This window comes from Pongo abelii, chromosome 13, assembly GCF_028885655.2.
Source record: "Pongo abelii isolate AG06213 chromosome 13, NHGRI_mPonAbe1-v2.0_pri, whole genome shotgun sequence".
Taxonomy (NCBI): Eukaryota; Metazoa; Chordata; class Mammalia; order Primates; family Hominidae; genus Pongo; species Pongo abelii.
Genome location: NC_071998.2, coordinates 73274125 through 73300596, shown reverse-complemented (window position 1 = coordinate 73300596; position 26472 = coordinate 73274125). Strand labels below are relative to the sequence as shown.

Sequence of the window (26472 nt, the reverse complement as noted above, 5' to 3'; positions counted from 1 at the left end):
ATTAAATTAGTGAAGCCCTCCCACCCAAGCCAGGCTGTTCTGCAGAAATGGTTGTTCCTTCTCTCTCAGTGGCCCCTCGGTGGCACTCTGGGTGGATGGTGTATTCACTAACTCCTGTCCTGCAGTATCTGCCCACCTAAGGACACCCTGAAGTGAAAAATACTCCTCTTGATCATTGTTTTCCAAAGCCCCTAGACATCTGAGGAAGTCTTCTGCCCCCACAAAATTCACTGGGAGCTGATTTCAATCTGAGCTATAAACTGGGACTATGTAGACCCTTGGTCCTGGACTTACTGTTCTGTAAAGAATAAAAGGAATAATGTTGTTATCTATTTTATATTATTTATAAAATAGACATTTTATAAATAATTTTTATAATATTTTATATTATATGTTATCTATTTCCACCAGGATATGGTGCCACCAGGAATAATCAAAGTTTGTGACTAGTTTCTTCCAATGCATATACACATACAGAGGCCATTCAGAAATTAAAATGATAAATGTATGCCAAAAGGGGTTAAATTGAGGGATTCTACAAGTACTTCTTTTTGAAGCTATAGATAAGATCAATACCTCTTTTTCTAACGCAGTGAAGATTACTGGGAAAACATGGGAGTTAAAGAGAAAATAATTGCACCAGTGTTAGGAAAGTACTTTTGTATTTTGGAGGATATGGTTTTGAGATGACCTATAAATCAGATATATTGATTCCAAGACACTGGGGTCATTTGGGAAGCAATTAGATGTGTCTCTCTTAAGAAAAGGAAAGAAACAAGCTAAAACATTTTACTATTTTCTATGATTATCATTATTTTTGGATTCCAAGGGTTTATTGAATGTCAGGTCCTTAGCCTGTGAAGAAATAGAACTTAGTCTATTAAAACGGATATAATTTGTATGTCTATTATCAATGTGCCATAATCCTAGCCTTATCAAAATTAATAAAAACTCTATGAAGAAATGAGTGATATTAAAATGGTAAGGTAAATACATTATTGACATGCTTAATATACATTTTTGTTTGACCTACTGTATTTCATGTATAAAATATTACATGTAAAGCAACACACCTTCTAAAAGAATAGTTACTGATATACATTGAAATAACCATGTGAAATCTATTTATACTGCTCTGAAGGCACATAGATTTGTGTTGCTGGATATTTGTGGCACAAAAGACCTGGAACGAGTGAATCTGGCATAGGGAATGGTAAAATATATTCCTAAAAGCATGAGAAAATAAAGAAAAATGTATTTAGTGTGAGCTACATAGAAATCAAATCTTGGAAGATAGGAGACGATTTCAAAGTCTTTGCTTCTTGGTTAAGCTTTCATTGACTGCATAAGATAGAAAAATGAATAAAGATCAGAAACTTGAATCTTGATTTGGGGAAAAACCAAGATTTTATATTACAGCCACTTTTTCAGGGGTGACAAATTCACGCAAGCTGTTTTCATTTTTTAAACGAGCAATTTGAGTTCTGAGAAGACTCCTTAGCCATTTTCTTGCCAGCTAAGTCTTACTTATTTTAAAATATTAAGTACTATTTCCCACCAAGTCAATGAAACTTTGTTATGTAAATTCTAACATTATCAAGGTTTGTTGGGAACCTAAGAGGCCACACACTTGAAGTGCAATCTAAATTTGGTGATAACATTTAATACAGGAGAGCTGGGTGAATATCATTGGTGCTGTTTTCATTTTGAAGTTTGGTCTAAAGGAGAGCTGGGAAGTCCTTGAAATCCACTGCTTAGAGCAGATTCATTGGCTGAGATGGTCTTTTTTTTTTCTGGTACTTGGTCAGTCTGTTGAGAGCAGGTAAGTAAATGTTGCCGATCACCCTCTGATGTCAAGAACTGTTTGGTAAAGATGCCACCTGATCGGACTTCTTTAATTTATGCTGAGGTTTAGTCAACAGAGCAGTATTTTTTTTTTAAATAAGGATTCATAAGTTTCAAGGATCTTCTGATACTTTAGGATCACAATAGCAAATTACCTTTGCCACAGCTGCATTTGTTAGCTATTTAGCATACTTGGTTTGTGTGTGAATCTTTGGTGTTAATGAATTTCCCTTTATGACCCATTTTGTGTCCTAGACTTGAAAAATTATTCTCCTTCCCTGCCCTTGGTTGTTACTTAAGAGACAATAAAGGAATAAACCCTCAGCAACCACGGACTTCTCAATAAACTGAAGGACAAAGATAGGAGTTTTCCATGAACTAATATTAAAAGAGAACAAGTGCACTGCTTCTCCTAAAAACATTTCATTTCATATATTCAGGAAGTATTCATTGAGAGCCTGCTGTGAATTGAGCCAGTGCTAGATGTTGTGGATATAGCAGTGAGGAAGAAAGACAAAGTCCCTGCTCTTCAGAGCATTTTATAGCAGATACCATAGCAGAATCCGAGCATAGGCTGAGAATCACCATAGATAGACAACAAAGAAGGAAATGAGTTAAATCAACAATATAATTTTAGAGAGTAATACATGATTTAAAATATTCAAAAATGTAATGTGCAGAAGCTTACTTCTGGGTAGGCCATTATTTTCACTGCAACAACGAGAAAGAAGTGGATAAATTTTAAAATCATTTAAGACATTGTAGAGTTACGGAAACATAGAAGGGTATATAAGCAGAACATTCCTGGGCAAAAAAATCCTTTCTTTTTTAAATGAGGTAACATTTACCAAACAAAAATTAACCTTTTAAAAGTGAACAATTCAATAGTGTTTAGTATATTCACAATGTTTTGCAACCACCACATCTACCTAGTTCCAAAACATTTTTATCACTCCAAAAGAAAACCTCACACTCGTTAAGCAATTGTTCTCCATCCCTTTATTTTTCCAGCCCTTGGAAACCACCAATCTGTGTTCTGTCTCTATGAATTTACCTATTCTGGATATTTTATATAAATAGAACAGTTTGTCCTTATTTGTCTTCCTTCACTTGACATAATGTTTTGAGGTTCATCTTCATTATAGCATGTAAATATTCCTTGCTATTTAAGGCTGAATAATATTCCACTGTATGCATATATCACAATTTGTTCATCCATTCATCACCTGATAGACATTTAAGCTGTTTCCATATTTTGGCTATGGTGAGTAGTGCTGCTGTGTACATATATATATATATATATATACACACACACACACACACACACACACACACATACATGTATTTGTTTAAGTATCCACATTTAATTCCTTTTGGCGTGGCTAAACCATTTTACATTCTCACCAGCAATGGAAGGGGGTTCTAAATTCTTAACATCTTTGCCACTTGTTATATTCCTTTTTCTAAGTTACAGTCATCCTAATGGTGTGAAGTAGTACCACACTGTAGATTTGATTTGCATTTCTCTAATGATTAATTATATTGGGCATCTTTTCATGAGCTTGTTGGCTTTTGTGTATCTTACTTGCAGAAATGTCTATTGAAGTCCTTTGCCCATTTAATCCAGTTGTTTGAAGAGCCCTCCTTTGATAAGCTGTGACTTGCATACCTGGAGGCATTTGCAGGTCTGAGCACAGGCTGAGGATTGACATTGCCATAAAAATAGAGACCCCAACAGGAGAAAGTAAGACCAGCAGAGATTTTTGTGTTGACTGACATTATGAACTAGACAGGATTCCGAAGCATTTGGCTGATTTTTTCTGTGAAAATTTTTTTTAGTTTTAAAGCATGGTAGGGTGATGGATAGAGGTTTGAAAGGCATCATCAACTATCTCACAGTCTCCAGTCCACTAGATAGAGAGACCCGGAACAGAGAGGCTCAGTACATGCTGAAGACACATGAGACCAGAAGTGGAGGGAGTCCGCCTGAAGCATCAGCCCCCTTCTTATTCAGCTCAACTCCTTGCTAGATTAAGGTAATGTAGCTCCTCACTCAATCTGCCCAACAGAGAGAAGAGTGAACCCTTCCTTTGGGAAAATAACATCACCTTCAATTTCCATGATTCTTTCATTCAGTTTCTGGCATACAATAAAAAATTACCAGGTACACAAAAAGGGAGGATAATATGACTGATAAAAGAAAAAAACAATCAATAGAAGATAATTTAAATCTTGGAGTTAGGGGATAAGTATTTCAATAGAACTATTAAGTGTATATTAAAATAGAGAAAAACTTGAACAAAATGAATGAAAATTTGGAGAACCTTGGAAGAGAATTGGAATCTGCTTAAAAAAGAATCAAATGCATATCAACAATTGGAAAATCTTAATTGTGAAATTAAGAACTTATTAGATTACTTAAGAGCATACTACACATAACAGAAAATAGGTTGAGCAAACTCAAAAACTAATCAACAGGAAATATCCAAACTAAATTACACTGACAAAAAAAGAATGGAAAGAGCAGAACAAAATATGGTCATGTCACTTAACAACCAGGATATGTTCTGAGCAATGCATTGTTAGATGATTTCATCGTAGGGTGAAAATCATACAGCATATTCACACAATACAGGTCATATGGAAAAACCAAATGCCTCATTACCATGACCCAATATTAATCATTTCCCCTACTTCATCTGCAATGCCAATATCATGTGTCTTAGATCAGGTTTCTATATATGCACCATTATAATATCATGGAATCACCATTGTGTATGTGGTTTGTTGTTGCCCAAAATGCTGTTGTGTGTAACATGACTGTACAAGAGACTTTTGCAACACTCCCCACTAATAAAATAAATGAGAAAAATAATATAATCATCTAAAGAGGTAGATAAAAACATTTGATAAAACTTATAGCAAGTATTTTTTCAATTTTGAAATATTGAACATGTTCCCACGAGTTTGTGAACAAGACAAAGATATCCACTGTTACCAATTCTAATCAATATTGTACTTAAGATCTTAGCTAGTTCAATAAATCAGAAAACAAAATAAAAACTGATAAGGTTTGGAAAGAAAAAATAAAATTGTCATTATTCATAGATGATAGATGTGATTATGTTAAAAAGCTAAAAAAAAGTAAAAATAAACTATTATACTTAAGTGAATGTAGCATGATTACTGGATATAAAAACCAACATACAAAATCAGTTGTATTTCATATACTTGCAATGAACAATTGGAAAATAAAATTTTAAAATGATATTCTTTACAGTAACATCAAAAACTTCAAATTCCTAGAAATCTAAAAAAAAATGTGCAACATTTCTACATTGAAAACTATAAAATATGTCTGAGAGAAAGTTTTAAAGATCTAACTAAATGGGGTGCTATCCTATGTTCATTTGGAAGATCAACATTTTTTCATTTGAGTTCATTCACATGCATTTATAAGAAATACTATAGATACTCCACATAGTGTTCAACCAGTTTCCCCTAATTGTAGTATCTCATATGAATCTAGTACAATATCACAATCAGGACATTGACTTTATAGAATTAATTAATCTTATTCACATTTCCCCTGTTTTAAGTGTACTCGTGCATGTGTGTACGTGTATGTGTATGTCTGTGTATGTATTTCATTCGATATGATTTTAACATGTAGAGATTTATGTAATCACCACCATAGTAAGGATACAGAGTAGTTTCATTTCCACAAGGATCCCATATATTTGTCTGCCTTTTTCTAACAACATCTACCTCCTGCACCTCCTCCCCCATCTCTAACCTCTGGAAATCACTAACTTACAGTGATTGAATTCATTCTTCCTGACTATAATTTTGTCATTTCAAGAATGTTATATTAATGGAATCATACAGTATGCAATCTTTTGGGATTGACTTTTTTTCACTAAGCATAATTTTCTTGAGATCCATCCAAGTTGTTGAATACATTAATAGTTCATTTCTTTTTATTACTGAAAAATGATATTGTTAAGAATGATTATAAAGATACAATATTTAAGAAAGTGACAGAAAAGTACACCAATGGAACAGAATAAAGGGCCCAGAAATAGACCCACACATATACAGATACAGGTCAGACAGAGATGCCACTGCTAAGAAAGGAAAGAATGGAGCAGTGGAATATGCTTGTGGGGAAAAAACAAAATGTTACTTGACCCTTACCTCAAACTTCATATAAAAATTAATTTGAAGTGCATTGTTGAGCTAAAATTAAAAGGCAAACAATAAGGCTTTTGAAAGAAAACATAGGTTAAAATTACCATAACTTTAGGTAGATGAAAATTTCTGAAAGAAGATGCTAATGTACAAACCAAAGTAAATAAATGAAGGATTCATATACAACAAAGGATTCATATACAAAATGTATAGAGTTCCCACAAATTCATTAGAGATGAAAAACAGCTCAAAAACAAAATGGGCAAAAGACTTGCAGGGGCACTTATCTGCAGAGGATATCCAAATAAGCAACAAGCATAGCATGAAAAAGTGCCCAATATCATTCACTATCAAGGAAAATCAAACCAAAATGGGATGAGATACCTCTGCACCTAGAGCTCTCCAGAAATACAAAGTTGTAAGGGCAAAGATCCTGAGACCAAAGTGAGCCTGACGTACTTAAGAAGCAGAAGCAAATGTGGCAGACCTTCATGAGTGAGGGACAGCATTCAAAGTGATGAGGGCAGAGAGGAGGGTAGGGTCATTACGGCGGTGGAACTTAATTTTTTTTTTTAACTATTAATAGTAGTAAAAAAAAAAAACCTTTTAGATTGCAACTCTGAGTGACAGCTTCCTATACAATACTTAGTATTAATAAATGGACACTCTAATATTTGTTATTCTCTTCCATTCCATTCCACTCAACTCCATTCTAAAATGCAATGTCAGTTGTAATTCACTAAATTAATTTTATCCAGAGTCTGAACGAAAGAATATGATCTTATCATGAAAATGGCTTTAAATTTTATTTCATTCTAACCAGAAACCATAGGAAACTTGAATTGAATCAATAATGAGTGATATAAAACCACCATAGTGATTTAAGCAAAGTTCATACACTGTTGGGGAGCTTGATTAGGGTAATTCCAAAATAATTAGGCAGGTTATGGATAGGCATGCTGTCTGAATCTACTTGTGTTGTTATGAAGAAATACCTGGCGGGGCGCAGTGGCTCACGCCTGTAATCCCAACAGTTTGGGAGGTTGAGGCAGGTGGATCACAAGGTCAGGAGTTCAAGACCAGCCTGGCCAAGATGGTGAAACCCCATCTCTACTAAAAATACAAAAAAATTAGCCAGGCATGGTGATGGGCACCTGTAATCTCAGCTACTTGGAAGGCCCAGGCAGAGAATTGCTTGAACCCAGGAGGTGAAGATTGCCGTGAGCCAAGATCGCTCCAGCCTGAGCAATAGAGGGAGACTCCATCTCAAAAAAAAAAAAAAAAAAAAAAAAGGAAAAGAAAAAAAAGAAATACCTGAGGCTGATACTTTATAAAGAAAAGCGGTTTATTTTGCTTATGGTTCTGCAGGCTATACAAGAAGCATGATGCCAACATCTGCTTCTGGTGAGGCCTCAGGAAGCTTCCACTTATGATGCAATGCAAAGGGAAACAGGTATCACATGGCAAGAGAGGAAGAAAGAGAGAAGGGAGGTGCCATGATCTTTTTAACAATAAGTTCTTATGGGAACTAATAGAGTGCAAACTCATTCATTACCGTGAGGATGGCAGCAAGTCATCAGTGAGGGATCCACTCCCATGACCCAAACACCTCCCACCAGGCCCCACCTCCAACAGTGGGGTTCAAATTTCAACATGTAATCTGGAGGAGACAAATATCCCAACTATATCAAATGGGATCTCCTTCTTAAGAATAAGGCCACTCATAGTTTGTCTAATGTTTATTGTTTGGAATGACTGCAAGCAAATCCTGTGTCTAGATAAATTAAAGTTAATCCCATCTTTCTCAGTTATCCTAAAATTTGCTATCTTTAATTCAGACTCATTGTTTAAAATGTGCTATCAAGTTAATCATTGTGAACTGTATTATATTTTAAGCTACATTATTCTATTTTGTATTGAACATAATATACTGGACCAGTCAGCTGTGACTGGGTTATAAGATGGCACCAATCACCATTTAGCAACATGAACAAGAATCTGGTTCCCCAGTTAAGCATCCTTATTCTTTTCCACTCTCCATTGCTGTTCCACCCCAAAAAGACACATGCTTTATCAAAGAGCATGATCCTGTCTGAGAGAAGAGAAAGGGATTTTTAGTTAAGAGCATAAACTCTCCAAATAAGCTCCCATCATCCATTTGTGGGAGTCATTGTTGGAATATACTGTGTGCTAATAAAAGAAGACATTTTGCTTCTCTAAAATCAGTGGTAAACAAGTTGGTACATTATGGCATGATTTGGGTATGTGATGTGGAGGGAAAACTACTGAAATGAGAACTATCCCAAAAATAAATGCTTGATAAGCATGTCCTCTCCAGCTCCTTCTGATCTTGGCTGAATCATGGCTCAAATAGAAAGTGAATGGATGAAAGAGGGCTAGATAGATGAGGCTGACATGTGGGATGAGGATTTAGAGCCAGGCAAGAGGGGACCTAAACCCTAGAGACACAACTCTGTGCCTTGTCCTGCTGGGTCCCTCCTTATGGGGTGGGCCATACAAGTAAGTATACCCACTCAGAGTCTGTTCACTTTCTTCATGAAATGGATTCCATGTGAAAACTGGTTGCCAAATTTTCAGGAATTTACTGAGATGTCAATGTTACATTTATAGTTTGAAATTTGCCATGGTGGGAAGATTTACAGTATGCAAAGTAGCCAATGCTACAGTCAGAGCTCCATACTCAAGAGCTGATTGTGAAACGTTTACCAGCACACTACTAATTATAACCCTTACTCTAACCTAAACTTATTTTTTTATGTTTTTGGATCAAATTATGGTGGAAATTACAACAAATTAATGCCTCATTATTTTAAAATAATTTCTATTTTGAACTTTCTTCTGTGGTACTGATTCAGCATTTTACAGAGCACTGCATCAGTTCCTTGAGGCATAATTGTCTATGGACTTCCTTTTTCAAAAAAAAACTTTTTATTTTGAAATAATTATGGACCAACAGGGAGTCACAAAAATAGTACATGGAGTCCCATGTGCCCTTCAACCGCCTTCTCCCAAATGGTGACGTCTTATATAACTGCAGTATAATATCAAAATGAGGAAACTGACATTAATAAAATACTATTAACTAGGCTCTAGATCTTATGCATTTTCACTCCTCTTTACATGTACTCATTTACCTGAACGTGAATGTGTGTGTGTGTGCGTGTGCATTTGTGTGTGTGTGTGTGTGTGCGTGTGTAGTTTTATGTGATTTGATCCATGGGTTACTTTTTAAATGCAATCTCTAGACAGCCCCAGGGAAGCAGAACATTGCTTAATTAGCTGATGCCTTTAGAACCTTGCACTTAGCTGACCTGATAATTTTAAGCTAAAAAAAATTTAAAAAATAAAGAAGAAATCCATGTCTTTGTCTAAGTTACCTCAATTTTCTGGGTAGATAGTCCCCAAAGTACCAGGTAACTATGTCATCTGCTGAAATCTGACTTTTTAAGGGTGACCTGAAATATCCCTGAGTGGCAGAAGTGCATTTATGCCTTTGAGGGGAATACAGACTGTCCTGTTGGTGATTGCATATGAACAACCAAATAGCCGATATATATGAGATATTAAAATAACAATGAATTATTTTTATTATATGAACACTTACGTATTGAGTTCACTGTTGATGGGAAAAGTATTGACAAATCTTTTTTGTTAATGTTTGATTTTTAATATGACATAAAGCATAAGTCAATTTATCATTATCTGAAGCCTAACAGAAAAGTTTAATATTGTTAGTAGGTTGCTATCCAAGTAATTTAATGGCTACCATTTTGCATCAAGTTGGTGTATTCCAAAAATATGGTTACTGAAACAAAACGCTTTATATGGGATGTGTTATGTTTAATTACAATACATTCTGTTCCCAATTATCTGCTGGTAATAAGCTACAGCATATCTTATTTTCAATATCTTTACATTGCTACTAAATCTGCTTTATTTCTGTCTTTTCCGGGCATGAAGGTCATGATCATTTGAGGAAAGATCAAAGGAAGAACCTTTTAAACTAACTTACCGAGCTTTATATTGACCTCTTCTAATCAGGTAAGGAGGCAGTTAACATGAAATCTAGGGGAGAAGTGAGGCTTGTTTTAGGCTAGTACTTTGGCTTAGCCATACCCTGCTCTCTGTCCTATTATAGAGGAAGCTGAGCAGTGAGCTGGGAAATAAAATGGGAAATTGCTTCAGTTTTACAAGTTCTCCTTAACTGGACATTTTTGGCACATATTCATTCTTTAGTTGTAATATAATATACATACAAAATTTAATTGCTCCCAGAAATCGCTTGTCTTAATTAAATTTAAAACTTAAATGTAAGTTCATGTGTATATTAGTAAGTTTAATATAAATTGTTTTGAAAATATACTCTTTTTGGTTACTCATGCTAATACTTTTTCCATTAAAACATATAACTTTGACTTGATTGAAGTGATAAACATCTCCTGAATACTTATTGACTGATTTTAATCTTCCATTATTCAAGTTATTTTATTATTTTATATCCTCCCAGTATAGTTTCTGAAGTCCAGAACTGGATGATAATTGGGATCATATTATTAATCTGCTTTTCTTTCATTTTTATAACATATGAGAAATTTATTTTTTACATTCCTTAATGTGCTTCCAAAATTGTACAAATGAATTTCCAATTTATGGAAATTAAGTACATCCAGCTATTTATATGTTTGTGGCCACTGATATTAACATTTTAAAATGTGAAAATTTAATGAAGCAAAGCACTGGTCCTTCAAGAACAGTTTTATATTTACATTGCTCATATATGCACTGCTCATAGCTGATCACTTTCAAAGTATAAATTGTATTTCACATGAAAAAAATTACTGCTTAGGAAGGAGTGGAAACCAAAGTACAGTTACAGAAAGCAGTACAGCAATAAATTAAAATGTCAAGCTTTTAAGTTGTTTTGTTAAAAGCCTTAACATCACCCATGATTTTTGGAATTGACAGTGTCACGTTAACACCCACTTTTAAAGATCATTTTGAAGCATGAGTTATTTGTCAGGTGTGATTTATTTAAGACAATAAACTTAGATTATTGAGTTGAACAAATAACTGTTTGGATGGCTGCCGAGCATTTAGAGTGAATGACTGAATGTAATGAGACTGGATCACTCAGAGGGATGAATAATCAAAAGCCGTAGGATGAAATTAACATTGTTCCAAAGATACATCTCTTCCTTCTCTCCATGGTGAATATTAAGAAATAAGAGAGTGAAAAGCATCATGGGAAGTGCAGTCTTTGTATTCCAAAATAGTAGCAGTAAATATACCTTATATTTGCATAATGCATTCCAGCTCACCTGTGTGTTATCTCATATTTCATTAGAACCACACTTCAAAGTAGTTATAATTGCAATATTGCGGATGAGGAAACGAAGAAGCCAGCAGGTTAAGTTATTTGCTTGGGTAATATAGATAGTGGAGGGCAGAGCTAGAATCTGAATCTAGCTCCATTTTCAGAGGAGGCAATAAGGGTTAGAGGTAAAGCAAAGGTATGGAATTGGTTCTATTCTGTTTGGATCCTCGTTCTGCCACTTACTAGTTTCCCTTGTATCAACTGCTTAACGTTTCTGACCTTCAGTTCTCTCACTGTAAAGCCTGAATAACAGCATTTACTTTTCCTAGACCACAGGGTTACATGAGATAATCTAGGAAGATAGAATTTGGAGTGCTCAAGATCACTGGTCTTGGAAACTTTCTAATTTCAAGTCCCAGCTCCAGTACCTTAGTAGATATGAGCCTGGAAAAATCCTGTAACCTTTTAGTATCTTATTTTGAGTATCTGCAAAACAATACCTATTTTATAGTGTCTCTGGGACTATCAGATGAGCTGATATGTTGGGAATAGTGACCACAGTAGTTGGCCTGTGGTAAGACTTTCATTATTCTTAATGTAAGAATCGCTTGGGAGTTAGGAACACCCCTTGCTTCCAGAACTAGGAAATATGACTTTGGTTCTCCAATTCCATGGCCTGTGAAGTTCAAGGTCTCCACTCTGCCATCTAAGATTCTAATTTCTGAGGTTCCATCTGCCTCCTCTGCCTCCCTCTGCCTCCTTCCATTCCTTTTGCATTTGAAGCTGCTGTTCTGGGCCAGAGACCCAGGGTGGTACTCTGAGTTTCTCAAAACATCTAGTCACACAGATTTTACCAGTAATTCTGGGGGTTAAGGAAAAGTATCACATGCACATCACAGAGCTTGTTCCCTGCTTCTTCTCCCCCTTGTCTTCTCCATGATCTGTCCTTCCTAGGTCATCCCTCAGATGTCAAATTCTTCTCCCTTTTTACACAGAGCAGTTGTGCTCACCCCCAGTTTAGCCCTCAGTCCCGCTTCCCCAAACCCACCAAGGTGTCCAGGAGAAGAATGAAACTTCCACCCACCTGCTTTTGTGGTGGGCCCTGAAAAGTGACCTGACTGCTAGTTCTCATGACCAGCATGATAAGACCAACAAAAATGCTTTTCTTATATACAAAATAGAAATTTTTGGACAAATAAAGGAGAAAACTTCTACTTTGTCAGTGGCTGAGATGGAGAAAGTGAACGAGTTCACCAGACGGCAGATATGGAAGTAAGAAGATGATCGGGAAAGCTCCATAGGGTCTGTGCAGATTGACAGTAGCCTCTGATATTTTCGGCATAGGTGCAAGCATAGGAAGGACTATATTTGCAGTGTTCAACCTGTGCAGTCACACTTAGAAGAAGGGCCCGTGCTTGGTTTAATGTTCTGCTGTCACGTTCTTGGAATTTTAAATAATTTTGAACAAGGGGCCCCTTATTTTCATCTTGCACTACCCCCTGCAAATTACATAGGCAGCCTTGAGGTTTACTATGCTAGGGCTTTATTTTTGTTGAGTACTGCTCCTGACAGAATATTAAAACAAAAATACTGCTAAATTCTTAGAAATTGGTTTCATGTGATACAAGTGGATTCCAGGAAGAAGCTATATTTATTAACTGAAATTTAGCCTTTCCTTGCGATTAAGACAAAGTCTCTTAGTAATTACCGTTTCTTTTAACTAGCTTTTTGGCCAGGAACTTTATTTCTTCTTTTTCAACTGCCTCATTGGTTCTACAAGACAGTAAACTTGTAGACATTACAATTTGGGCTTCTAGTAAGAAGCCAAAAGGGTGATTGTTTGCTGTGAGTGGTGCAGGAAAGTAGAATTTAAGACAGAATGACCTATAGGAGAGTACAAGATAGGCACTACCGGTTGTAGTCAGCAGATGGGCAGCTGGGGTTGATTGTTTCTGAAGCTAGTGAAAGCAACTTCTGAGAAGGATCAGCTAGAGTAAACATTTTCCTGCTAATCGAAGACTTTTTTATCATCCAGATTTTCACTTAGCATTTCATCCATAATTATTTAGACATCATTGGATCCTATTTAAGACTTTAGAAATCTTGTGCATTACAATTCAGGAAAAGGAGACTCACTCCCATGTTGTCTCATGACCAGACTTTAGAAGTTCTAAAATAACCAAAGGAATGGGCACTAAAAGGGATGGTAGAACTTCTAAACTGAGCATCTATGTGGAGAAGTTCTCTAGCCCCAAGATACTAGTTCCAAACTTGACTTCTTATAACCCTGAGTCGTGTTTTTTAGATTATGGCTTTCATGCTAGGAAGAAAAAAAATTCTTTAGAGAAAACACCTTTTTGTCACGAATAAAATAATTTGTACAATAATAAACTTGCTAAATATTTACCTAATCAGGAAAGATGATAGGAAATAGTAATTTTTAACCTGTCAGTTTTATTTTTTTAAATAGTGGAAATCCTTTCTTTAAATGTATGCTTTTATGGCAGCCCAGCATAATAAACAAACGAAAGTTGAAGTGTTATTTTGGAAACTGAGATGGGGTTCCTGGAGTCTTGATCTTCTCACTTTACCTACTCTCATACTCCCGCCCCCTCCACCCCACCCCACACTTGACTCAGCACAGTCTCTAAAGTATATCTGAAAACTCTGGAGGACCTGAGGCCTTTGAAGACCCCCTGATAGGAAACTACTGCTATAAATACACATTCTTAATTTATTATTCAAGCTAACAAATAGTCCATGGAAAGAAAATGGAACAAACTGGTTTTGTTTGTTTGTATTTAAATTCCAGAGCACAAAAGAAACCTGGACCATGGAAAAGTATGTGCATTGTATAATTCAAGGGCAAAGGAGAGGTAATATGTATTCGTCCATTTTCATACTGCTATGAAGAAATACCCAAGACTGGGTAATTTATAAAGAAAAAGAGGTTTAATGGACTCACATGGCTGGGAGGCCTCACAATCATGGCAGAAGGTGAAGGAGGAGGAAAGGCATATCTTACATGATGGCAGGAGAGAGTGTGCGAAGGGGAACTGCCCTTTATAAAACCATCAGATCTCATGAGATTTACTCACTATCACAATAACAGCATGGGAAAAACCTGCCCCCATGATTCAATTACCTCCCACCACGTCCCTCCCATGACACATGGAGATTATGGGAGCTACAATTCAAGATGGGTTTTGGATGGGGACACAAACAAACCATATTATAGCGGATTGTGTAATACAGAGTCTCCAAGTGAGTAGTGCCCCGCTTCCCAGTCCAGCTCCAAAGAATTTGAGAAATAATGAATAAATTTGAGGATCCATCTTTATTACCAGCCATGGCCAGGCTAGCTTGATAAATAAACCAGAACCTGCAGTCTGTGCACCCAGTTGCTGGTCTCCCTGGTGGAGGGGCTGGCCCAGGTGACACTCTTGGTATGGAGGAGGGCAAAACTGGGCTGTCTGCCAGAAGCTAAAGGACCAAGTAGGAGAAAGAGCAGCACTAAGCTTATAATACCCAAGTATTATTTCCAAATTTACTCATCAATGTAGCCACCCTCAACATCCCCAGAGGGTAGAATAAGGAAAGGTGCAAAGGGAAGCCAGGAGTTCTAAGTGACCTCTCTGTACGTGAAAGAAACAGAGAAGATGTAGGAGAAACATTTCCCCTCAGTACAAGGTTTAAAAGGAGTATTTGGGAAATAACGGATATTAATGGGTGCTCATCCTTTGCTCCTCCTGCCAGAAGGATACATTTGTGTATCATGTGATATAATTTGAATGTCCCCTCCACATCTCATGTTGAGATGTAATCCCCAATGCTGAAGGTGGGGCCTGGTGTGAGGTGTTTGGGTCATGGGGCATATCCCCCATAGCTTGGTGCTGTCTTTGTGATAGTGAGTGAGTTCTTGTGATATCTGTTTGTTTAAAAGTGTGTGGCACCTCATCCTCACTCTCTCTTTTGCTCCTGTTCCTGTCGTGTGACTTGCCTGCTCCTGCCACAAGTATAAGCTCCCTGAGGCCTCCCCAGAAACCAAGCAGATGCCAGCACCTTGCCTGTAAAGCCTGCAGAACCGTAAGCCAAATAAACCTCTTTTCTTCATAAAATACCCAGCCTTAGGTAATTCTTTATAGCAATGCAAGAATAGCTTAATTCACTGTGGAAATATCTTGTGATCTTTGCAAAAATGAATCCAATAATTTGAATAGAATTCCTTATTTATTATATACTTTGGTTTTGCATGAATTAATTATACATTTCTGAAATTGTTTAGTTTAATTGCCCACCTTTTAGGAAAAGTAGATTGTACAGCATGAGGACTTTCCTTCTCTTAAGAGATCTGGAACTAACAGATTCCCACACTGCCAAAACTCCTGCCCTCACAAGCACCCATATTTGAGAAGGAAGTTAATGTGCTAGTTCTGAACACTATTAAGTATTGCCCAAATGACAAGTGCATTTATACTTTGGGTAGAGAATTCAATGAAAAACAATGGAGACTATCTGTACAATGTGGTATATTTTAAAAATATGCTTCTGGTATGACTTTTTTCTCTGAAAATGATTACTCATATAATAAGCAACAGCTGCTTAGAAATATCTAAATTTGGAATTTTTAAATTATTAATTGAAATACCATTGCCTTTAACATCACATTCTAGAGGTTTTATAAGCAGCACTGAATTAGTGGATGAAATGTCACTGATACTATTATACATACAATGTTTACGCAAGGAGACACAAAGATGTCTGTCTTTCACCCCTGAGCTATGGGTGTCTCTATAAAGAGCCGAGGGGTCTATCTACATATCTCATCATAAGCAACCAAGGCAGGGTTTAAACATTTTAGAATCTTTTACCATTTTCCATGAGCTCAGAATTAGTAGAATATTGGTACTTAAGAAAGATAACTGCCACTTATATTTCTATACTGTCTTAATCATGTCTTTTTTTGCTGTGTTTGGATGCTTGGGCATCTTGGAGGCTAGCTGACCCTGGAGGGACTACCTCCTCTAGGGTTAGCCTATTCCTAAAGATGGCAAACAATTTTCCAGGCAATGCATCTGTCATTTGTAAACCAAACCACCCAGAGTCCATACCCCTAACCACCTAGTTTATTGGGCTCTCACACTCTGACCCACTATCCTGCTGCTCTAATCATCCCAAGGCCAGGTCCCTGACAACTAGGAAAGGGCCCAATGCCCCAGGGCCTGCCAAAATTATCTAAACTTCCCAATCCTAAATCTGTTAACCCTGCATTGCTTGTTCCTTCCCTGGGAAATCACAATAAAGACAGTTAGCTACATTTTTCCCTTGCTCCCTCGTCTCCTGACCGATGCTGGTAGTTCCCTGGGTAGCCCTGTGTGGTGTGGTGTGCCTCTTGTTTCCAGGGATCTGCGAATTTTTTTTTTTGAAAGACGCTTCTTCCCCCTATAATCCCAGTGCTTTGGGAGGTCGAGGCAAGAAGATGGCTTGAGGTCAGGAGTTCGAGACCAGCCTAGTTAACACAGTGAGACCCTATCTCTTTTTTAAAAGAAAAAGAAAAACAACAAAATGCCTCCCTTTATAACATTCATTTTTATGTATCCCAGTTGCCCTTAAGGGCAACTGTAATTAATGAGTTGCTTTCATATATATTTATTTCAATGGTCAGAATTACGAAATAAATATTATTATTCTCATTTGACAGACCGAGTAATTGAGGCTTAGTGATGTCAGAGCCACTTTGGACAAAGCTCCACTATACCACGCAGAAGATACTTAGGCTTTGGGGATAGTAAATACAATAATGTACATCTTGTAAATTAATTTGTAAAGTGATGCCAAGAATATCTACCTTGGAGGTGTTATAAAGATTGAAAATTACATTATCGGAGTTCTATGTTTCTGTTAATTACTGCCTCTGCCAACATGGTAAAGGTCTGTTCCATCTTGCCCAGTTTGTTTCTTTTCTCTTATCCATCTGGCAAATAGAAATTTTATTCTATCAATCTCTTGTTTAAGAGCCCACAGATGTAAGACTTCTGAATCTGGATAAGATGGAGTAGTTTTCTGTAGGCTAATGATCTTTTTCATAATAAAAAATCCAGACAAAATGTAAAACTTCTAAATTTAAAGACATCAGTGAGCTACTGAAGAAATAAGGATACAGGGTCTAAGATTCCAGAGAGGATCTAGCTATAGAGAGGTCAGCAGATGACAACCTGTAACCAGTGTTCCCAGAACTTGCTTGTTCTGGGCACAGACAAGGGGCTGAGAACAGGTAAGCTTTGCCCAGGATAAGGGCCTTTCTGGAGGACAAAGGCATCATACCATTTGTCAGTCTAAGCTGGCCGAAGAGACAAAACCAGATTCTTGAGGATTTTCAAAACCACATCATTTTTCTTCCCAAGACATTTTCCACATTTGAAAATTTCACTGTGCAGAAGACCACAAATCAAATCTGAAAACATCTGAAATGCAGATCAGAATTTTTCAGCTTCACAGAACACAGAAGGTAGATTTCAGGACCTTCAAGGGTTTGGGGTCATGGTGAACAAATTATGTTCTCAGCTGAAAGTCCTGGGGCACAAAACTGTAGGTACAATAGCAAACTAGAAATGGACTGAGCATTAGCTAAAAGTCATCCAGCCTTGACTTGGTTCAATCCTTGAGTTAAGAGGATTTGCTCTAACTTTGTCTAGCAAAGAAAAGAATGAACTTCGATGAAAATGGTAACATCATCCAAAGCTTTTACAATTGTTGTAAACAATGTCCATTATCCAATCAAAAGTGACTTGTCTTGTGTTATGATAGGACTATACAACCAAAACTCAAGACCAAAAATAAAAAAGATAATGTAAACAATCTCACTGGAGAACTAGGTATTAGAATTATTAGACAATGACTTTAGAATAGCTGTGATTACTATGTTGAAGAAAATAGAGCAGAAGATAAATTATTTTACTGGAGAGCTGAAATCTATATGGAATAATCAAATGGCAGTTATTGACTTGAAAAATACAATATCCACAATTAAGAACTCAATAAATGGATTTAACAGCAGATTAAACACACCAGAAAACAGGGATAGTGAATTAAAAGACAGGTCAAGAGAAAAGATTTAAACCACAGCACAGATTAAAAAAAAATAGAAGAAATTGCTGAAATAACTGTGGTCCATATGAACAACCTCATTAATTTAGATTGGATAATTCAGGAAATGCATTAATTTGAACCTTGTCAAATGGGTTGACGTATACTCCTCAGTGTCTAAGGACTAGAAGAGGGAGAATATTTGAAGGCAATTCATAATGTATAAAACTTGTGGGAATGTCCTATTTAGAAAACAAATTATTTTCAATGCCTCAAATGCATTTATTTTAAATTAAAATTTAATGTTTAATGTAAATCATTTTTATTAATTAAAACAGGTCCTTGAACACCAGCGGTTATTAACTACATTCCTGAATGTTCTTTTCAGTAACAAAGCTGGGATAATATAATGAAAATTTTCCAGGCTTTGGAATCAGAGACACATCAGCTTCAGCTGAGGCAGGAGAATAGGGTCTGGAGACAGGGAGCCTAAGGCCAACCCATGGCTTTCTTCTTGGAACTGGGCCGAAAGGAAAACCCCACCTCTGCATGCCCAAGTGACAAGAGGCCAGAGGCTCCTCCTTCTACAAAACCCCCTCTCCCCTACATCACAAATGAGAAAAGCCTCTAATTCATCATGGGCCACGCCTCCACTTCAGCCTCTGATTGCTCACGAACCAAGCTTTCATTTGCATAGAGTGTAACCAATTGGCAGCCTCTAAAGGGTACCTATGGGTGTTACCAAATTATTTTAGTTTGATAAAAACCCTAAAGAACATTACAATTGGGGGTCTTGGGCCGCTTGCTTGAGCCTGTTCTCACTCTGTGAAGTGTACTTTTGCTTTAATAAATCTGTAATTTCATTGCTTCATTCTTTTGTTGCTTCGTGCATTTTGTTCAATTATTTCTTCAATGTACCATGTATCTGGACAATTCACAGTTAAGACTTTCCATCTGGTAACACAAGCATGGGGTGACATAAGGCAACTTACTTAACTAGTCTTGGTTGTAGTTGTCTCCTATAAAAATAGGGATAAGCAGTACCTTTTAAGGCATTTGTGAGAAGTAAATAACTGTGTGGAAATTCCTTGGCACATGATTGGAATGAAATAAGTAATTGAATGTATTCATTATTTAATGAGTAAATTAAATTAAATTTTAACTTCTTTAGTTAACTTCATTTTTATTTAACTTTTTTTTTGGAATTAGGATGATTTTATGAATTTGGATAGTAAAAATTTTTTTTTTTTTTTTTGTGATGGAGTCTCGCACTGTCACCCAGGCTGGAGTGCAGTGGTATAATCTCAGCTCACTACAACCTCTGCCTCCCAGGTTCAAGCGATTTTCTTTGCCTCAGCCTCCCAAGTAGCTGGGATTACAGGCCCCCTTCACCACACCCGGCTAATTTTTTTGTATTTTTAGTAGAGACGGGGTTTCACTATGTTGGCCAGGGCTGGTCTGAAACTCCTGACCTCGTGATCTGCCTGCCTCGGCCTCCCAAAGTGCTGGGATTATAGGCATGAGCCACCATGCCCACCTGGATAGTACTAATATTATCAGATTGAACTATCAATTAAATGAGAGATTAGCAAACTTTTTCTAAAAAGAGCTAGATGGTAAATAGTTTAGGCTTTTTGGGCAGCATATGGTCCCTATAACATATTTTTCTGTTTTTTTTTTCCTTCTAAGTTTATTTTAAAAACAGTACTTTAAAAGTGTGAAAAACATTCCTAGCTATTGGGCTGTACCGAAAGAGGCAGTGTCAAATTTGGCTTGTGATTGCACCTCAGATCTAAACTTTCTGTGTTTAATGTATTTTATTTCTTCACATATTATACAAATTATTAATGTGCTTTGAAGATTTAGAACGATCATAAACCAAGCCTAGATTTGTTGGATAAAATTTGGAGTATTCTCAATTTATATGTTAGAGAAAATAAATTGCTTCAGGGATGTCTTGCTGATTTCCAGAAAGCTACAAAGAGAACAACAGAAGACAGTAATTTTCCCTTCTGTCTGTGAAACAATCAAAGACTTTTGTGAGCTTGTGCACATCTTAGGAAATAAGGAAGTTTGCATTTTGTTTGATTAGAAAATGTGAATTCTTTAAAGGTGCTTCAGTTAGTCTCATAGGTATACACATTGATTAAGATTTCTTATTAACATACAATCATCTTCAAATGTTTCCACTTAATTGCTTTTTATTTCAGTTAAGTACCAATGTTCTTTATTCTCACACGTAGTTTAATTAGCACAGAAGGTCACTGAGAGGTGTTAAGGCACAAACTTGCCCAGAGGAAGTAGTTGATGCCTCGCTGGCTTCTAATTATAGAACATCCTAGAATTGCAGAGTCAAAGAGAGTTTAGGGAAGAGGAACAATAATGAAAGAACTAAAAGTGAACACTAGACATCCCTGTGCACATGAAGAACAAATGCTCAGCTCCTGTTTTCATTTTAAGCTCACAGTTGCATATGGTTATCAGTAGGTATTAAAATGCCATGTACAGTTTCTAGGTTATTTAACAACATTTACTGAACACCTACTCTGTACTAACACTAGTGGATGCTGGAAGGGAACGCTAAGGAGTGAAATATGGAGTAAAATATATAGTGATTAAATATCACGGTCATATGTGAAAGGTGAGGGTATATTATTCTTTATTTATTCAATAAATTTTTATGATGAAAATTAATGAAATATTCTAGATTTCACTAAATTGTTATGAAATTACACTAGAATCTGTCTATGTGGTCACATAATCCATAATATTAACCATATGTAGACATTCATAGAAACATTGCATTTTATATTAGTACATTTCAAGATATAACTTCTCTATAAGCAAACTGTGCCTTATATTATCATAGATAATAAAGCTGAAATATGGTAATAGAATATATATCTTTTGAAATAAGTTAATTTAATGGCCTAATGGAGGTCGTTAGGCTGGGGCAAGTATAGTGCCTTGGGTTCCTGCCTAATCAAACCAAAGCCCAATGTAAACAGTAAGATGAAACTTAAGTTTAACCAATCAGAAATCACCAACTCATCTCTAACTAGGAACTTTCCACATTAACCAATCAAATATATTTTCTTTACCTTGCTTCCATGAACATCTTATAAAAATTTCTCTCTTGCCTCTTCCCCCAGTGCAGCACTGAACCACTTGCAGTCTGGTGCTGCCCAATTCATGAATCATTGTCTGCTCAAATAAACTCTTCAAAATGTTAATGTACCTAAGTTTATCTTTTAACATATATAATGTTTGTAGACACTTCTATGTGCCAGGCACTCTCATAAAGCTGAATAAGTATTATGCAATTTAATGCTACACTCATCCTAAGAGTATAAAATAGAGACTATTATTGTTTCCATTTTCCAAGTAATGAAAATCAGACAAAGAAAAGGTAATTTGCCTAAATCATATGCTTGGAAATAGGAGAGATGGGAATTAAACTCAGTCCAAGTGAGTTCAGAATCTTTCACTAGTATGTAAACCTCAATGTTAGTATAGTATAAATACATCATAAAATATGGACTGGTGTGATCAATTTACCCCTTGACAGCATGAGTGAGTACACAGCTCTCATGTTCATTTAACAGGGAGTATATTTTTTGTGAGAAAAGTTTAGTTGGTATCTCGGTTCATCACTTCACTCCTCTAGGCCTCAGTTCTCTCATCTGTCAAAATTAGGGGATTTGGGCGAGACTCAGTTTCAATATATTCATTTTTTCTTTCAAAGGATTTTTTAAGTGTAAAATCATGACTCCCATACAAGTATAAAATGAATATTTGTCAAAGATTTTATTTAACTCATTAAATTATGAGAAAACCAGTAAGATGTTACAACTAGTTCAAATAATTGAAAGTATCACATTTGTATAGTTGAATCAGGAATGCAGAAATGGATTTTTCTTTGGGGGCAAGATCTGTTCAATTGTCCCTCCACTGGAAAGAATTTGCATCTCTGTGTACAAATGTCATTTGCATCACAACCTACAAAATTGGAAAATAGCTCAAAGATAAGAAAAGGCCCAGAATCCCCACAGAATCAGATAACTCAGAGGGTATTTTAAACAATGCCTTGTTTCTCATTGGAGATATTCAGTAATCTTTTGGTATAATTCAGTCTTTCACAATTTTCCCTCACACCTCATACCAAGTCCCACAGGAAGTTCAATGCATGAAACAGGTAAAGTGTGAGTGCTTTGATGGCAGCAGTGGGAGGGCAGAGAGCTTCTGTCAATTTGCTTCAATGACCCATCAAAAAATTCCAGTAAAACTCCCCCACAGCTGCCCTTGAGGCAGCTCCTGGGGCTGTACTGGCTCTATGATCTTTCCTTGCTTCCACAGCTAACATTCTGCGATTTTCTAGTTCTCACATTTGGAGGCAAAAGACAAAGCTGTCAGAGATGAATGCATTTTGCTAGCATTTCACTGCACCAATTCACTGGGTTCCCATGACACTAGGAGCATCTTTCTGGGTTAGGAACCTGGAATTCTTTCTGATGCATCCTCAGAGACCCTCCCAGGCTCTTAAGATTAAAATATGTAGAAATTATTCTGCTAGGACAAATGCTTTTCTGAAGGCTATGCCTGTAAAACTTCAAGATAATCTTTTCAGTGAGAACCTGGATAAGTGATTTTCAGTAAGAATCTGCATAAGGAATTCATAACACCACTAGATAATGTAAGGACATTCTGTGGATAATTCCTTAACAAAGTTACCCAGTGTGGACATAGAGGGGGCTAGCCTGGCAGGGCTTGTTTAATTTGACTGGAAAAATCCATAGTGAGTTTTAACTAATTTGTAGGAAACTGCGAGATCAAGGCTTTGTTGAAGAGCTTCACGTTGACCTAAACTTAAAGGAGTACATGCAGTGTTTATTCTGTGTTCAGGCATCTTTTCATTATTGGGAATGGTTTTTTTTTTTTTTTTGAGACTGAGTCTCACTCTGTCACCCAGGCTGAAGTGCTGTGGCACCATCTTGGCTCACTACAACCTCCGCCTCCCAGGTTCAAGCGATTCTCCTGCCTCAGCCTCCTGAGTAGCTGGGATTACAGGCATGTGTCACCACGCCAAGCTAATTTATATATATTTTTTTTAGTAGAGACGGGGTTTCACCATGTTGCCCAGGTTGGTCTCGAACTCCTGACCTCAAGTGAACCACCTATCTCAGCCTCCCAAAGTGCTGGGATTACAGGTGTGAGCCACTATGCCCAACCCATTACTGGAAATATTTTCTACTAAGAGCCTGAGATAAAGGTTACAAACTTGGATTTTCTTTTACCATTTCTGCTCTATATCAATGGTATTCAAAATATTCCCAGGATGAAATTTTCCTGTAGACTGATTTGGGGGTGGGGTGGGAGCTTTATAGTTTGTAACCATGCCACATCTTTCTTCCAAATTTCTGGAAGTTTGCAACTGTCTTCTGATAGCTTTTTCTTTCAACAACCAAACCACCAAAATGCTCTTAGTCTGCTTTTCTTCCTTTATTGGTTCTACCTGTTGTAGGAAAGCGTTTTCCCTCTACTCTCCTAGATTTGATATCTGGGTCCATAGAGTGAACTGACAATAGGCAGATTAACAGGAGAAAATGTATTAGAACTTGTTAATTTTTAATAGTACATTTAGAGGGACATCGCAGGTGAAAAATGAGCACTCCCCCCCAAAATAATAAATTTTTAGAGCTTGTAGAGCATTTTAATTAGGGAAGGGAGAAGGAAAGCAGGGCACTTAGGGGAGAATAAATGATTTTTAGGAAAGAGAAATGGATCCTTAGAAGAATAAATGGGAGATATAATGGTTTGTGACAAAGTCTGGGTGTGCTATCAACTTCTAGTCTCCTCTCCTGTAATATGAGTTAATTTTCCTTGGTTGATGAAACTCTTGAGGAGTTGATTTCCTTCGAAGGATCTGTCTCTAGGCAGATAGAGAAGCCCAGAGAAAGCCTTTTCCTGCATTTGCTGTTTTTGAAGTGCCTTTGGCTTAAGACAATCAAGATACCAAAGTGGCATATTTTAGGGTGACATATTTTGGTCTCTAACACTATCCTATTAAGATATTTACATTTCATTAAAATATGTTTATTGAGCAAGTGACAGAACAATAGCTGACACTTTTATAAGAAAAGAAAAATCAACTGTGTCAATTCAACAGCATATCAGCTATTTCCTTTTATTTTTGTTCTATTTTATTCCTTGCCAGTAAACCTACCTATTTTGGAGATGCAAGCATAGTGTAGATGTAATAATTTTGTGATTTTTTTCTCATAATTTATTATAAATATTTTCCCAGTTTGCTATACATTAGTAATACTTGTCATTGTCGTTTAAATTTTTTATTTATGTGAAAGTATTTTTGTTATAGCAGATACAGATACATTGCAGAGTTTTAAAAACAGTACAGAAAAGTAGAAAGGAGAATGTAAAGTTCATCTGAACTTCCACCATCTAGAGATAATAATTACAAATTCATCTAACATTAGTTTATTCATCTTCTTATGCACACACACACACATAGCTTTCAATATATAATTTTACATAAAGAGGTTTGTGTATACATGCGGATGCATAACCAACATTTTTTCTCTCAATAATATGCTCTGGGCATTTTTCCATGTGAATGAAAATAAACATGTATCACCATGTTAGGTGATGGAAAAAATAGTGCATTGTAAGTTTTTAGCACTAATGTTTCGGCCATCTTCTGATGTACAGATAGAATGGGTCCAAATTCCTGCCAGTGTAAACAATACTGCTACACACTTCTGGAATTATCTCCTTGGGGTAAATTTCAACTATTATTATTATCCTATTAATTCAGAGGCTCTTTTAAACTTTCAAACATATTTTTAAAACTGACCTTTTCAAAGTTGTAATATTTTACACTCCTATTACCAGTGTGACAGTCCTTTTTACCAAACCCTCCTCAACCTTGGGTCTTGGTCCTATCCATTTAACATTCTATAGTGTTCTGTGGAAAGGTGAAAAAAAAATGCCTTATCATTTTTAAAATTTGCATTTCCTTGATTGTTTGGGTATTTGAATATCTATCTATCTATCATCTATCTATCTGTCTATCTATCTATCTATCTATATTTGTCATTTATAAGTCTTCTTTTGTGTCTTGGCTATTTATGTCCTTTGTCCAGACATCTACTGAAATGATCATCTTTTTTTGAGTTTTTATTTTGTTTTTACAAAATATCTAACCTTAATCGTATGTATTTAAATTGTTTTTTCTCATTTTTATTCATGAATATTTAATTTTTGTATACTAAAACATAGTACGTCTTTATGGAGTTTTTTGGTTGTATTGTTTTTGCTGGTGTTCTTCATATTTTAAATGTACACAATCAAATTTATTAAGATTTTCCTTGACTGTTTTTAGTGTCAGTGTGACAGGAAGAGTTTTCTCTAGATTATAAAAATATTATCTCATTTACTCTTCTAATAACTCGTGTTATTATTTTCTAACATTCAAATTAATATATCTAGTACTTGTTTGGGTATACTGAATAATGTGAAAATTCAAAGGTTTTCACCCAAAGACTAATTGTTTTATCTCCAAAGAACACTGGAAAAGCAGACTTGTGCACATTAGGTGTTATTTGCACTGAAAAATGTCGTTAAACTAGTAGATGATGTCAGATTTGAGTAGACTATGCCTGAGGAAATTGGAGACCCACATAATTACTGGGATTGTGAACATAATTTTACCTGGTAATGGAGACTTTGTTAGTATATAATATTTATTATTAGATGTGTGTGATCATGAGAAATAGCTGGAAAGCATAGATGAAATTTAGATTTTACAAACTGTTAAATTTGTAAACGAGATTAATAAACTATAGAGCATGTTATCTATGGACAATGGTAACTATTTCAGCAGTATAGAGAAGCGAGCAATCATAGACAGGAAGATCTAGGTTTAAGAGGATAAAATACAAGTTAAGCGTGTGCTAAGCGAGGCATTAAGTTCCAGCTTCATTCAAAAAGTATCAACT

At 36.1% G+C, this 26472-nt stretch overlaps 1 long non-coding RNA gene across 2 annotated transcripts in view; it reads left to right on the top strand.

The window, feature by feature from the left end:
• The window catches only part of LOC129047894 (uncharacterized), a 166129-nt gene that overhangs the window by 78599 nt on the left and 61058 nt on the right, over positions 1-26472 (top strand). For both annotated transcript variants that reach the window (XR_008509760.2, XR_008509759.2), the window contains exon 2: positions 10018-10098. This is a non-coding gene — a long non-coding RNA (uncharacterized LOC129047894). The remainder of the gene's footprint in view (positions 1-10017; positions 10099-26472) is intronic.